This window comes from Chiloscyllium plagiosum, unplaced genomic scaffold (assembly GCF_037043375.1).
Source record: "Chiloscyllium plagiosum isolate Xiang-an unplaced genomic scaffold, Cpla_swu_hap1 HiC_scaffold_28, whole genome shotgun sequence".
Taxonomy (NCBI): Eukaryota; Metazoa; Chordata; class Chondrichthyes; order Orectolobiformes; family Hemiscylliidae; genus Chiloscyllium; species Chiloscyllium plagiosum.
The window spans coordinates 21228474-21242620 of record NW_028270166.1 but is presented as its reverse complement, the minus strand read 5'-3'; positions in this window follow the sequence as shown (position 1 = coordinate 21242620).

The following is a 14147-nucleotide window of genomic DNA, read 5'->3' as shown; positions in this document are numbered from 1 at the left end:
TGCTGGGTCTACTGCTTTTCATCATTTACATAAATGATTTGGTTGTGAATATAGGAGGCATGGTTAGTAAGTGTCCAGATGACACCAAAATAGATGTCGTCGTGGACAGAGAAGAAGATTATTTCAAGAGTAAAATAGAATTTTGAGCAGATGGGCCAATGAGCCGAGGAGTGGCAGATGGAGTTTAATTTAGATATATGTGAATTGTTGCATTTTGGTAAGGCAGACTAGGGCAGGATTAACATAATTAATAATACAGCCCTGGGGAATGTTGCCAGACAAAGAGACTTAGGGATGCAGCTGCATTGTACCTTGAAATTGAAGTTGCAGTTAGACAGGGTGGTAAGGAAGGTGTTTGGAACACTTGCTTTCATTGGTCAGAACATTGAGTAAAGGAGTTGAGACGTCATGTTACAGCTGTACAGGACATTGGTGAGGCCACTTTTAGAATACTGCATACAATTCTGATTGCCCTTCTATAGGAACGATGTTGTTAAACTTAAAAGGGTTCAGAAAAGATTTACAAGGATGTTGCCAGGGACTCGAATTTGAATCGTTGGGAGAGGCTGAAAAGGGTGGGGCTTTTTCCTTGGTGTGTTGGAGGCTAAGGGGTGACCTTATAGAAGTTTATCTAATTATGTGGGATGTGGATAAGGTGAATAGTCAAGGTCTTTTTCCTAGGGTGGGGGAGCCCAAACTGAGAGGGCATAGGTTTAAGATAAGAAGAGAAAGATTTAAAAGGATCTGAGGGGTAACTTTTTCATGCAGAGGGTGTATGGAACAAGCAGTCAGAGTAAGTGATGGAGACTGGTACAATTTAACAGGCATCTGGATGTGTATGTGAATGGGAAGAGTTTAGAGGAATATGGCAAATGGGATGAAGTCAAATTGGGATGTCAGGTTGGTGCGGACAGTTGGACTGAAAGGTCTGTTTCCGTGCTGTACAATTGTATGAAATGCAGAGTCTGTGTTCACTGCTCTTTCCACACCAAATCCTAACATTGTGCAAACCCCAACTGTGATCAATTTATTGTGGGTTTTCTCATGGGTATTCAAAACAGACACTGCCTCTGATTTCTCATGCCAGGTTTTACATTGATAGCCAAAGCTCAGCAAGCTGCCCATTGTGTCTGATAATGTGTACATGTGTACATCAGAAGGAGAATTATTTTGAGATGAGCTGAATGCACTTACAAATGAGATTGAAGGAACATTGTCATAGGTGATGAGTGAGGTACAAAGTATACAAATGCGTGACAGATATTCAACAGTAAAATTATCAGATCATGTGAGAGAAAGAAAATAAAGTCTTGCCATTATATAGCCCTTTTCTTAACCATCAAACGTCTCAAACACTTTGCTCAAACGTCTCAAACGAAATGTCCACACCAAATTCACACAGCAAACCTTCACAGTTTACAATATGATAATGATCAGATCATCTAATGTTGACTGAGGGATAAATATTGGTCAGGACACTCGGGATTAGTGTAGTGCTCTTTTTGAAATAATGTCAAGGGATCTTTTCCACTTTCCTGGACAGATTAACAGGGCCTTAATGAAACAGCCCATTCAAACAGACGGGACCTCCAAAAATGCAGCTTTCCCTCAGTGATGTACATTAATTTGTGTACTCCAGCCTGGGAGTGGTGCTATGAAGCTGGAACCTTGTGACTCAGAGGGAGGAGTCTTACCAACTGAGCCACAGCTAACACAGCAAGTGAGGAAATGAAGGATAAATGACTTTTTAGTTCCACCCATACATTGTGCAATGTATTCTCCCACATCGGGGGTCCTGGTAAATGTACAGCTTCCAGAAAATACCTTATTCATGACTTTTGCTAAATTGCTCTTCAGAGCCCCAGCGCCCCACCCCACTCCACTCCACATGACATTCATATGAAAGAGGAGGGTTTTTTTTCTATCTCACTTTCTCAAAGACAATTTATTTGGTTCTGCTAAGGAATAAGATGTTCTCTAGGCTGGAGAAAGAGATCCTTTTACCAAAGACAACTGCTACCTTTAAAATCACCGGACCTGCCCTTTCAAATCTCTCAACTTCAAGAGATTCCCTGCCCAACACAGGAGCTTTCAATCACAAATGTTTTGGAGACTGGAACCCTCTTCTTGAACAGCTTGCTTCTTGTCTGACATCTAGTTTGGAGAGGGTAAGGTCAAAAAAAAAGACAGATAAAATCATAGCAATCATATGGACAAAATCAGGGATTTGTGTGTATTTCAAGCGTATTCTCCCTGTTCATTGTAGGATTCCTTTCACACATTATGATGCAGAGGGCCCTCTACTGGTCTGTGGATTGCATTATTCTATAGAAGAATACTCCCTACAGTGTGGAAACAGGCCTTTTGTCCCAACAAGTCCACACCGACCCTCTGAAGAGTAACCCACACAGATCCATTCCCCCAACTCTATATCTACCCCTGGCTAATGCACCTAACCTACACATCCCTGGACACCATAGGCAATTTAGCACAGCCAATTCACCTAACCTGTACATTTTTGAACTGTGGGAGGAAACCAGAGCACTTAGAGGAAATCCATGCAGGGGAGAACTTGCAAACTCCAGACAGACAGTTGCCTGAGTCTGGAACTGAACTGGGGTCCCTGGCTCTGTGAGGCAGTGGTGCTAACCACTGAGCCACTGTGCCACCATTCAGAAGTTTTTTAAGACATCTGTTTGGATCGGTTGTTAGACCTGACTGACTGCGTCTCTTCTGTCCTCCCTGGTCCTCACCTTCCATCATGCCAACTTCCCCTAAACCGTATCATCTGCCGACATTTCCGCAACCTACAAACAGACCCCACCACCAGGATTATATTTCTCTCTCCACCCCTCTCCACTTTCTGCAAAGACCCTTCCCTCCGTGACTACCTGCTCAGGTCCACACCACCCCAACAACCCTCCCTCCCCTACTGGCACCTTCCCCTGCCACCGCAGGAATTGCAAAACCTGCGCCCACACCTCCCCCCTCACCTCCATCCAAGGCCCCAAAGGAGCCTTTCACATCCATCAAAGTTTCACCTGCACATCCACCAATGTCATTTATTGTATCCATTGTTCCTTTACATTGGGGAGATTAGATGCCTTCTCGCAAAGCGTTTTAGGGAACATATTCGAGACACCCGCAACAATCAACCCCACTGCCTCATGGCCGAACATTTCAACTCCCCCTCCCACTTTGAAGAGGTCATGCAGGTCCTGGGTCTCCCCCACCTCCACTCCCTCACCACTCGACGCCTGGAGGAAAAATGCCTCATCTTCCAGCTCGGAACACTTCAACCCCAGGGCATCAATGTGGACTTCACCAGTTTCCTCATTTCCCCTCCCCCCCACCTTATGCCAGTTCCAACCTGCCAGCTTAGCACCATCCTCATGACCTGTCCTACCTGCCAATCTTCCTTCCCACCTATCTGCTCCACCCTCCTCTCTGACCTATCATCTTTATCCCCACCTCCATCCACCTATTGCACTCTTAGCTACCTTCTGCCCAGTCCCAACCCCTCCCATTTATCTCTCCACCCCAGAGGCTCCCAGCCTCATTCCTGATGAAGGGCCTTTGCCCGAAACATCAATTTTTCTGCTCCTCTGATGCTGCCTGACCTGCTGTGTTTTTCCAGCACCACTCTAATCTTGACTCTGATCTCCAGCATCTGTACTCCTCATTTTCACCTGTGTCTCTTCTGTACTTACACCCACACCTAAGTGGTTCTGGAGAGAGAACGTGCTATGTGCACTGGAAGACTTGAGACTTCCTGCAATTGATGGGCACCATGGGGTGGGATTCATCATCTCCCCATAAAACCAAACTTTGTAACTTTCCTTTGACAATTTGTTTTTTGTCACAGTGCCTTTTTAAATTGGAAGCAAGTTACTACAGATGCTGGAATCTGTACTGAAAACAACAAATGCTGGTGATCACAGCAAGTCAGAGAGCATGTATTAGCAAGCTAATGTTTCGACTGTAGATGACTCTTTATCAGAGCTGAAGTGAAGTGTAGATGGTACAGCATTTATGTTAGAGGCTGGGGGGGGGGGGGGGGGGGGCATAGTGTGGTGTGGGTGTAGGGTGCTGGTGGAGAAAAGATGTTTATAGTTCAGGTTAAGTGAAAACGGCAGAACAATGGTGTGTCTATATGCCAACCTGGAAAGACCAGACAGTCCCACTAGGGTGGGAGGGGGGATGGGAGAGAGGACATGATAACAGACAATGTAACAAGTAAAACTAAAAGAAAGGGAAGAAATGGGAGTTGGTTCACAAAAGAAGGTGTTAAAATCAATATTACGTCCAGAAGGCTGTGAAGTGCCGAGCCTGAAGATGAGATGTTGTTCCTCCAGTTTGTGCTGTGATTCACTGGAACACTGCAGCATGCCAAGAACAGACAAATGGCCATGCGAGCAGGACAGTGTGTAAAAATGACCAGCTACGGGAAGGTTCGATATGCTTGTGCACAGACTGGACGTGTTCTGCAAAGTGGTCACCCAGTCTCCGTTCGCTTTCTCCAATGTAGAGTACTGTCCATTAGGTGCAGTGAATAGAATACACACGATTGGAGAAAGTACAGGTGAAATGCTTCTTCATCCAGAAAAACAATTTAGGCCCTTGGAGAGTGAGCAGGGAGGAGGTGAAAGGGCAGGTGTTGCACCTTCTGTGGTTACATGGGAAAGTGCTCTGAAAGAGGGGGGTGGTTGATGTTGGTGGTCATGGCATGGAGTAGGGTGTCCTGGAGGGACCAATCCCTGCAAAATGCAGACCGGGGGAGTGAGGGGAAGATGTGTTTAGTGGTGGTGTTCTGCTGGAGTTGTCTGAAATGGCAGAGAATGATCCTTTGAATGTGGAGGCTGTTGAGATGGAAAGTGAGGACAAGGGGAATGCTATCGCACTGATGGGAAGGACCAAGGGCGGAAGCACGGGTGATAGGTCGGATGTGGTTGAGGGTCCTGTCAACCACAGTGGGTGGGAAACCATGGTCACAGAAGAAGCAAACCATGTCAGCAGCGCTAACAGATGTGACATTGGCAAAGGTGCTGAGAGAATGGGATGGAGTCTTTGCAGGACATGGGGTATGACAAGCTGTATTGAAGGTAGCTGTCAGAGTCAGCGTCTTTGTAGTTGATGGCAGTGGACAGTTTATTCCCTGAAATGAAGGCAGAGAGGTTAAGTAAAGGAAGAGAAGTGCCGGAAATGGATGATGCGAAAGTTATAAAGGGTTGGAAATTGGAGGCAAAATGATCAAATTTTTCAAGGTCTTGGCAGGAGCATGAAGTGGTACCGAAGCAGTCATCAATGTACCGAGAAAAAAGTTATGGGAGGGAGCCAATGTAGGATAGGAACAAGGACTGTTCCACATACTCCATAGAGGCAGGGCATAACTAGGACCCATGCAGGTGCCCATAGCCATTCCTTTGACTTGGCAGAAGTGAGTTGAATTATAGGAGCAATTGTTCAGTGAGAGAATAAGTTCAGCCAGGCGGAGGATAGGGGATGGAGATTGTTCATGCTTCTGGTTGAGGAAGAAACTGAGAGCTCTCAGACCATCCTGGTGGGGAATGGTGGCATAGAGAGATTGGACATCCATGCTGAACAGGAAACAATTAAGGCCAGGGAACTGGAATTTTTAAAAGTACTTTTTAAAGTACTGGTTCTTAAATTACATTGATTTTATTAATTGCAAAAGAGTATACATCTGGAAAGTTTCTTTATGTGTTTGTGAGCCTCTAACTGAGTACTGAATGCAAAGCATTTGAAACAAACAGTCTATCAAGGAAGTGTTTGTCCCATTAAGCTGATGTGTACAATATGATTGGTCTATTAAGTAACATGAATAAATCAGCTGGAAGAGAAAGGATGACCCATCAGTTAGCACTGTGAACCTAATGATTAATCCAACCAACAGTAAGTGAAGCCAACATTTAGTGGTGTTAATACTAAAGATTCCAAGATGTCCCATAAAAGTGTTAATATATCCGAGATAAAAACTGACAACTACCCACAAATAGTTTTAAGTGCAATGTTATATGAAAAATCAATGTTTCAAGAGTAAAGTTTATTTTCCCTAGCCAAGGGAACCAACATGACAATGTCTACCCTGTCAGAATCTAGGATGTTTAAATTAGATCATCTCTCATTCTTCTAAGCTTCTAAATGTAGACCCAATCTTTTGACAACACTCATATCCCAGATACAAGTCAATTGAATCTTCATTGTAATTTATTTTATCTATTCATGGAATGAGGGTGTCACTGGCTGGGCCAGCATTTATTACCCTAGTGGCCCTTGAGAAGGTGGTAGTGAGCTGCTTTCTTAAAACGCTGCAGTCCATTTGGTGCAGACCCACAGTGTAAGTCACAGTGTTCTCATTATGTAACTTCTGCCCTTTTCTTCTAGGTGATAGGATTCGTGAGTTTGGATGGTGTGTCTAAGGACCCTTGGTGAATTTCTGCAGTGCATCCTGTAGGTAGTGCACACTTGTATTACTAAGCATTGAAGGTGGAGGGGATATATATTTATGAATGCAGTGACAATAAAGCAAGCTGCTTTCTCCTGGATGGTGTCAAACGTTTTGAGTGTTGTTAGAGCATTATAGATGTTGCACAGGCTTTAGGGAGTCAGGAGGTGAGTTACTGCAGGATTCTTAGCTTCTGACCTGTTTTTGTAGCTATAGTATTTATACGGTAAATTCAGTTCACTTTCTGGGCATTAGTAACTCTCAGGATATTGATATTTGGTGGTGCAGTAAATGTCTTGCTATTGAATATCAAGAGACAATGGGTCGATTTTCTCCTTTTGGAGATGCTCATCACCCTGCACTTGTGTGGTATGAAGGGCACTTGCTACTTTTTAACACAAGCCTGATATTGTTCAGGTCATGCAGTGTTTGGACATGGAATACTTCAATGTCTGAGGAGTCTTGAATGGTGCTGAACATTGTGCAATCATCAGCGAGCATTGCCACTTCTGGCCTTATGATGGGGAGAAGGTCATTGATGAAGCAGTTGATGATTGAACTTAGGTCACTACCCTGGGGAATTCCCACAAAGATGGCTGGGGCTGTGGTGACTGACCTCAAACTACAGCCATCTTCCTTTGTGCCAGGTGTAACTCCAACCAGCAGAATATTTTCACTCCCTATTCCCATTAACTTCAGTTTTGCTAGGGTTCCTTGATACCATACTTGATCAAATATAGCCTTGATGTCAAGGACACTCACTCCCATCTCATCTATTATCTATAATTGAACTGAGGCTACAATGAGGTCAGGAGGTGAATGGCTTTGGTGGAACCAAAACTGAGTATCAGTAAGCAGATTATTTCTGAGCAAATACTATTTGATAGAACTATTGATGACACTTTACTGATGATCGAGGATAGACTGATAGGGCAGTAATTGGTCAAGTTGGATTTATCCTGCTTTTTGTGTACTTGACGCACCTAGGCAATTTTCTACATTGTTGGGTAGATGTCAGTGTTGTAGCTGTACTGGAATTGGTTGACTAGGGGTGTGGCTTGTTCTGGAGCACAACTCTTCTATACAACTGCTGTTATGTTACCAGGGCCCATAGCCTTTGCAGTATTCATTGACTCTAAACTGTTTCTTGATGTCACATGCAGTAAATTGAATTGGCTGGAGGCTGGGCTCTGTGATGCTGGGGAGTCTAGAATCGTCTGAAATGGATCATCCACTTGGCACTTCTGGCAAATCCTATTGGCCCACACTTTTTCCTTGTGTGTATGTTCTGTCTGAAGATTGTTGCAAATGTTTCAGCGTTATATTTTGTCCCGATGTGCTAGACTCCCTCATTATTGAGGATAGGGATGCTTGTGGAACCTCCTTCTCCAATGAATTATTTAATAATCCACTACCATTCACGGCTGACTGTGGCAAGAATGCAGAGCCTGGATCTGATCCATTGGTTGTGGCATTGCTTACTTGGGCTATCACTTGCTGCTTATGCTATTTGGCCTGGATGCAGTCTAGTTTTTTTTTGTAGCTTCACCTGGTGGACACCTCATTTTTAGTATGGCTGGTACTGCTTCAGATATACCCTCCTGGATTCTTCATTGAACCAAGGTTAATCAGTAGCTTGATGGTAACAGTAGATTGGGCGATATGTTAGGTAGATTATGTTGGAGTTCTTCTTCTACTGATGGCCCACTGCACCTCATGAACAACCATTTTGATCTGTTTGAAGTCTATTCCATTAAGCATGGTGATATGCTACAAAATACAACGGAGGGTATTTTTATTGTGAAGACGAGACCTGCTCTCCACAAGGACTGTGCAATGGTCACTCATACCAATATTGTCATGGACAGACGCAACAATGGCATGCAGATTGGTGAAGGTGAAGTCAGGTATGTTTTTGCTTCTTATTGGTTGCCTCACCACCTGCCACAGACCCAGTCTAAAAGCAATGTCCTATAGGACCTGACCACCTCAATCAGTCATGGGGCTGCTAAGCCATTCTGCACTCTTGCCACCCTCAGCGCAGTCTCCATCTGGTGTTCAACATGGAAGACTTCTGATTCATAAGCCAAAGGAGGATCATACATAGTAATCAGCAGGAGGCTTTCTTGCCCATGTTTGATCTGATTCAATGAGACTTCATAGTGTCCAGAATAAGTATTAAGGACTCCCAGGGTAACTCCCTCCCAATTGTAGCACTGTGCTGTCACCTCTGTTGGGTATGGGTTGAGAGTGTGGTGCTTGGAAAGCACAGTACGTCAGACAGCTTCTGAGGAGCAGGAGAATCGATGTTTTGGGCAAAAGCCCTTCATCAGGATGAAGAATGTTTGCTCGAAACGTTGATTCTCCTGCTCCTCGGATGTTGCCTGACCAGCTCTGCTTTTCCAGCACCACATTCTCGTCTCTAATCTCCAGCATCTGCAGTCCTCAGTTTCACCTTGTTGATTTTAACCTCTGTTGGGTATGTCCAAATATTGGGACAAGGCATACCCAGTGATGGTGACGGTGTTGTCTGGGACACTATGTGTAAGATATGAATCAATGAATGACACTGTCAGTTTGTTGCTTGACTAGTTTGTAAGACTGCTGTCTCAATTTTGGCACTAGCCAGTCAACGTTAGTATGGAGTAAAAAGGTTTGCCATTTTTTCTGGAGCTTTAGTCAATATCAAACGGTTTGTCCAGTTTTATTTCTTAAACTCTTTCTTGTGGTTGATACAACTGAATGGTTTGCTAGGCATTGCAGAGGACCGTTGAGATCAACCACATTGCTGTGGGTCTGGAATCACATGTAAATCAGACCAAGCAAAGATGGCAAGTTCAACTTTTAATTCCAGATTGTAAAAAAAATTAAATTCAATGTCAGATTTGAACTCATGTCCCTAAGACATCACCTGGTTCTTTGGATTCCTAGTCTAGTGACAATATTGCCATCCAATACAGCCTTCCTTCAAAACGGAGGTAAAGGCAGAAATGTTCAGTCAGAACATCAGCATCAGGGATGAATAAGGGTCTCAACCTTACACTTTGGGGGAGCACTCACCTGAATGATTTACCTCAAACTGGCCAATTAGTGACGAGGAGGACTCACTGTCCAAATATGGCTGGTGAGCAGGCTCTTAAAGCTGGAAGACCAATAGGAGGTCCTCCCGCTCAGAAGGAACTGCAGTTCAGGTAAGAGTGACACAGAGGAGACATTCAATCTTCAGATGTCCTCCCTTCAACGTTTTAAAAGTTCAAAATTAAGAAATAGCCACAGCTGCCAGACTGCCATTGTGAAACTAAAGTCAAAAAGATTGCAACTATATTCTTTCAAGAATAATATAATTACATTTATATGAATGTAGTTAACTTCACTACAGTATTAAAGATTGTTTGTAAGTAAGAGACAAAGAATAATATTTTTCTGTGGAATGTTTGAAATGCTACAGTTGTTCCAATCAATTTTCTATCTAGGTAAATGACAGTCATGCAGCAAATCAAATCCATCGTTAATGGGGTAACTTCATATGGTATACAATGGCTTAACAGACCATTGACTGAAATCAGACAGTCATCCAATGTTGTCCTCCCTCAAACTTTTCTTCCTGTATCATTCTTACATTGTGTAAAGGATCCATGATTAGTAATAGTGCAACTTTATCTTTCATGTGTCACATCTTCACCTTTGTCAAATATATTCCACTCAGAATGGTGACAACTTGCATTTAGGAGTCAATAGGTGTCATCCTATTTTTAAAGGCTATCTTGAGAATGTAACTTTTAAAAAGTTCTGCAATTTACATATGAAGGAACTAAAACTAACATGGTCATTCTAAAAGATGGAAGACTTAAGCTAAATTTGTTTAATATTACATTCCATGACACTGCAATCCCGTGCCTCTAAAGTCTGTGTCTTATGATTCTGCTCCACAACCACCTCATGAAGAAGCAGTGCTTCGAAAGCTAGTGATTCTAAATAAACCTGTTGGACTATAACCTGGTGTCATGTGATTTTTAACTCTGCATTTAAATGGGAAATTCAGCCAATACTGGGACAATATGTATTTTTTAAAGGTTCATGTAGTATACTACAGTAAATGAACATTTAAAATTTCTGCAGTAACAGAGTTCTACTGTGATATCTACTCTAAATTCCATTTCTCATATACAATTACATGCTGCTAATTTTTCAAAGGAAGATAATAAAGGATCTCTGCAGGATGAGACTGCATTTGGGTAGACTCCACTAGAGAAAAGAATATGATGCTGTTGCACCTGCCACACAGTGTGTTGAGCACTCGTGTCCAGCAAAGAAATTGCGATTTGACTCTTAGTAATAATAAACAATATTTATTTATTTAACACAATTAATACTATAACAATAAAATAGGCTATCAACTAACAACTTACACTATAAATCTAATCAACTATCTTGTGCTTTAACTTAACTCTAGATGATCATATATCACCACACTAGACCTTGGCCTTGATTCACGTGGCAATGATCATCTGGTTGTCATTGACCCTGTGGTCCCAGGGTGTCTTCTCTTCACAGTGGTTGGTCTCGAGTTACACCTCCTGAGGGGGGTGTTGCAGCGATTCTTATACTCAATAGTTGTTGGTGCCCTTTTGGAAGGGTCTCCAATGTCCTACAATAGATTGATCAGGGCTCGATCACCCTGATCGATTGGATCCAATTAGGTGTTGACATGTTGATGCAGGGTGGTCTGTAGGCATCTATTCCTGGAGTGGACACACATAGGTCAGGTATTCCTCTCCAAATAAGGGTGTGAGGCGCTGCTGTGCCTGGCAAACAACTTGGTGTTTCCAGTTGTCCTGGGGATGGCATTCATGTTGTATGTTGTATTGCCTGCAGCTACTGGGTCAGTTACGTACTGTCTATCTGTAGCTGCGGCCTGTCTAGACTATGCAGCATGTTTATTAGCACAGTCGCTTTGATCAAGGCTTGTCTCAATATCCCAGCATGCTTCATTTATTGTCCATTTTCATAAATCCATCATTTTGAGCAGCCCATCCGGCCACAATGCTACTTCAGACTCAGTGAGGAGACACCAGCAGAGGTGTTGATGATTGCTAGTTTTATCAACATAGCGGAGATTGTCAGTTTATTGTATGCAACTAACTAGTGGTGCCATTATTTAAGAAAGGTGGTAAGGAAAAGCCAGGGTACTATAGTCTGATGAGCCTGACATCAGTGGTAGGTAAGTTGTCAGACAGGCTTCTGAGGGACAGAATTCACACGTATTTGGAAAGGCAAGGACTGATTCAGGATAGTCAACATGGTTTTGTGCATGCGAAATTGTCTCATTAACTTGTTTGAATTCTTTGAAGAAGTGACAAAGAAGATTGATGAAGGCAGAGTTGTGGATGTTTTCTATAGGTACTCCAGCAAGGCATTCAACAAGATCCTGCATGGTAGATTGGTTAGCAAGGGTAGATCACATGGAATACATGGAATACAAAATTGGCTCGAAGGCAGGATACAGAAGGTGGTGATGGAAGGTTGCTTTTTAGACTGGAGGCTGTGACCAGCGGTGTGCTGCAAGGATCGGTCCTTTGTCCACTGCTTTTTGTTACTTATATAAATCACTTGGATGTGAATATAGAAGGTATGATTAGTAAGTTTGCAGATGACACCAGAATTGGTGGTGTCGTGGACAGTGGAAAAGGTTATCTCACAGAACAACGGAACTTTGATAAAATGGGCAATTGGGCCGAGGAGTGGCAGATGGAGTTTAATTTAGATAAATGTGATGTGCTGCATTTTTGGTAAGACAGATTGGGGCAGGACTTATACACTTAATGGTAAAATCCTGGGGAATGTTGCCAAACAAAGAGACCTTGGGGCGCAGGTATATAGTTCATTGAAAGTTGAGCCACAGGTAGATAGGATAGTGAAGAAGACTTTTGGTATGCTTGCCTTCATTGGTTACTGCACTGAGTATAGGAGTTGGGAGGTCATGTTGCAGCTGTACAGGACATTGGTTAGTCCACTTTTGGAACATTCAATTCAATTTTGGTTTCCCTGCCGTAGGAAAGATGTTGTGAAACTTGAAAGGGTTCACAAAAGATTTACAAGCATATTTCCGGCATTGGAGGGTTTGAGCTATAGGAAGAGGCTGAATAGGCTGGGGCTGTTTTCCCTGGAGCATTGGAAGCCGAGGTGTGACCTTCTAGAGATCTATAAAATCATGAGGGGCATGGATCAGGTGCAAATCCAAGATCTTTTTTTTTCCCAGGGTAGGAAGTCCAAACATAAAGGGCATAGGTTTAAGGTGAGAGGGGAAAGGTTTAAAAGTAACCTAAAGAGCAATGTTTTCATGCAGAGCATGGTGCATGTGTGGAATGAGCTGTTGGAGGATGTGGTGGAGGCTGGTACAATTGAAATATTTATAAGACTATAAGACATAGGAATGGAAGTAAGGCCATTCGGCCCATCGAGTCCACTCCGCCATTCAATCTTGGCTGATGGGCATCTAAACTCCACTTACCCGCATTCTCCCCTTAGCCCTTAATTCCTTGTGACATCAAGAATTTATCAATCGCTGCTTTGAAAACATTTAGCGTCCCGGCCTCCATTGCACTCCACGGCAATGAATTCCACAGGCCCACCATTCTCTGGCTGAAGAAATGTCTCCGCATTTCTGTTCTGAATTTACCCCCTCTAATTCTAAGGCTGTGTCCACGGGTCCTAGTCTCCTCGCCTAACGGAAACAATTTCCTAGCGTCCACCCTTTCCAAGCCATGTATTATCTTGTAAGTTTCTATTAGATCTCCCCTTAATCTTCTAAACTCCAATGAATACAATCCCAGGATTCTCAGCCGTCCCTCGTATGTTAGACCTACCATTCCAGGGATCATCCATGTGAATCTCCTCTGGACACATTCCAGTGCCAATATGTCCTTCCTGAGGTGTGGGGACCAAAACTGGACACAGTACTCCAAATGGGGCCTAACCAGAGCTTTATAAAGTCTCAGTAGCACATCGGTTCTTTTATATTCCAACTCTCTTGAGATAAATGACAACATTGCATTCGCTTTCTTAATCACAGATTCAACCTGCATGTTTACCTTTAGAGAATCCTCGCCTAGCACTCCCAGATCCTTTTGTACTTTGACTTTATGAATTTTCTCACCGTTTAGAAAGTGTCCATGCTTGTATTCTTTCTTCCAAAGTGCAAGACCTTGCATTTGCTCATGTTGAATTCCATCAGCCATTTCCTGGACCACTCTCCCAAACTGTCTAGATCCTTCTGCAGCCTCCCCACTTCCTCAGTACTACCTGCCTGTCCACCTAACTTCGTATCATCGGCAAACCTCGCTAGAATGCCCCCAGTCCCTTCATCCAGATTATTAATATACAACATGAACAGCTGCGACCCCAACACAGATCCCTGCGGGACACCGCTTGTCACCGGCTGCCATTCCGAAAAAGAACCTTTTATCCCAACTCTCTGCCTTCTGTCAGAGAGCCAATCCTCAATCCATACCAGTAGCTCAACTCGAACACCATGGGCCCCCACCTTACTCAGCAGCCTCCCGTGTGGCACCCTATCAAAGGCCTTTTGGAAGTCTAGGTAGACCACATCCACTGGGCTTCCCTGGTCTAACCTACTTGTCACCTCTTCAAAGAACTCCAACAGGTTTGTCAGGCACGACCA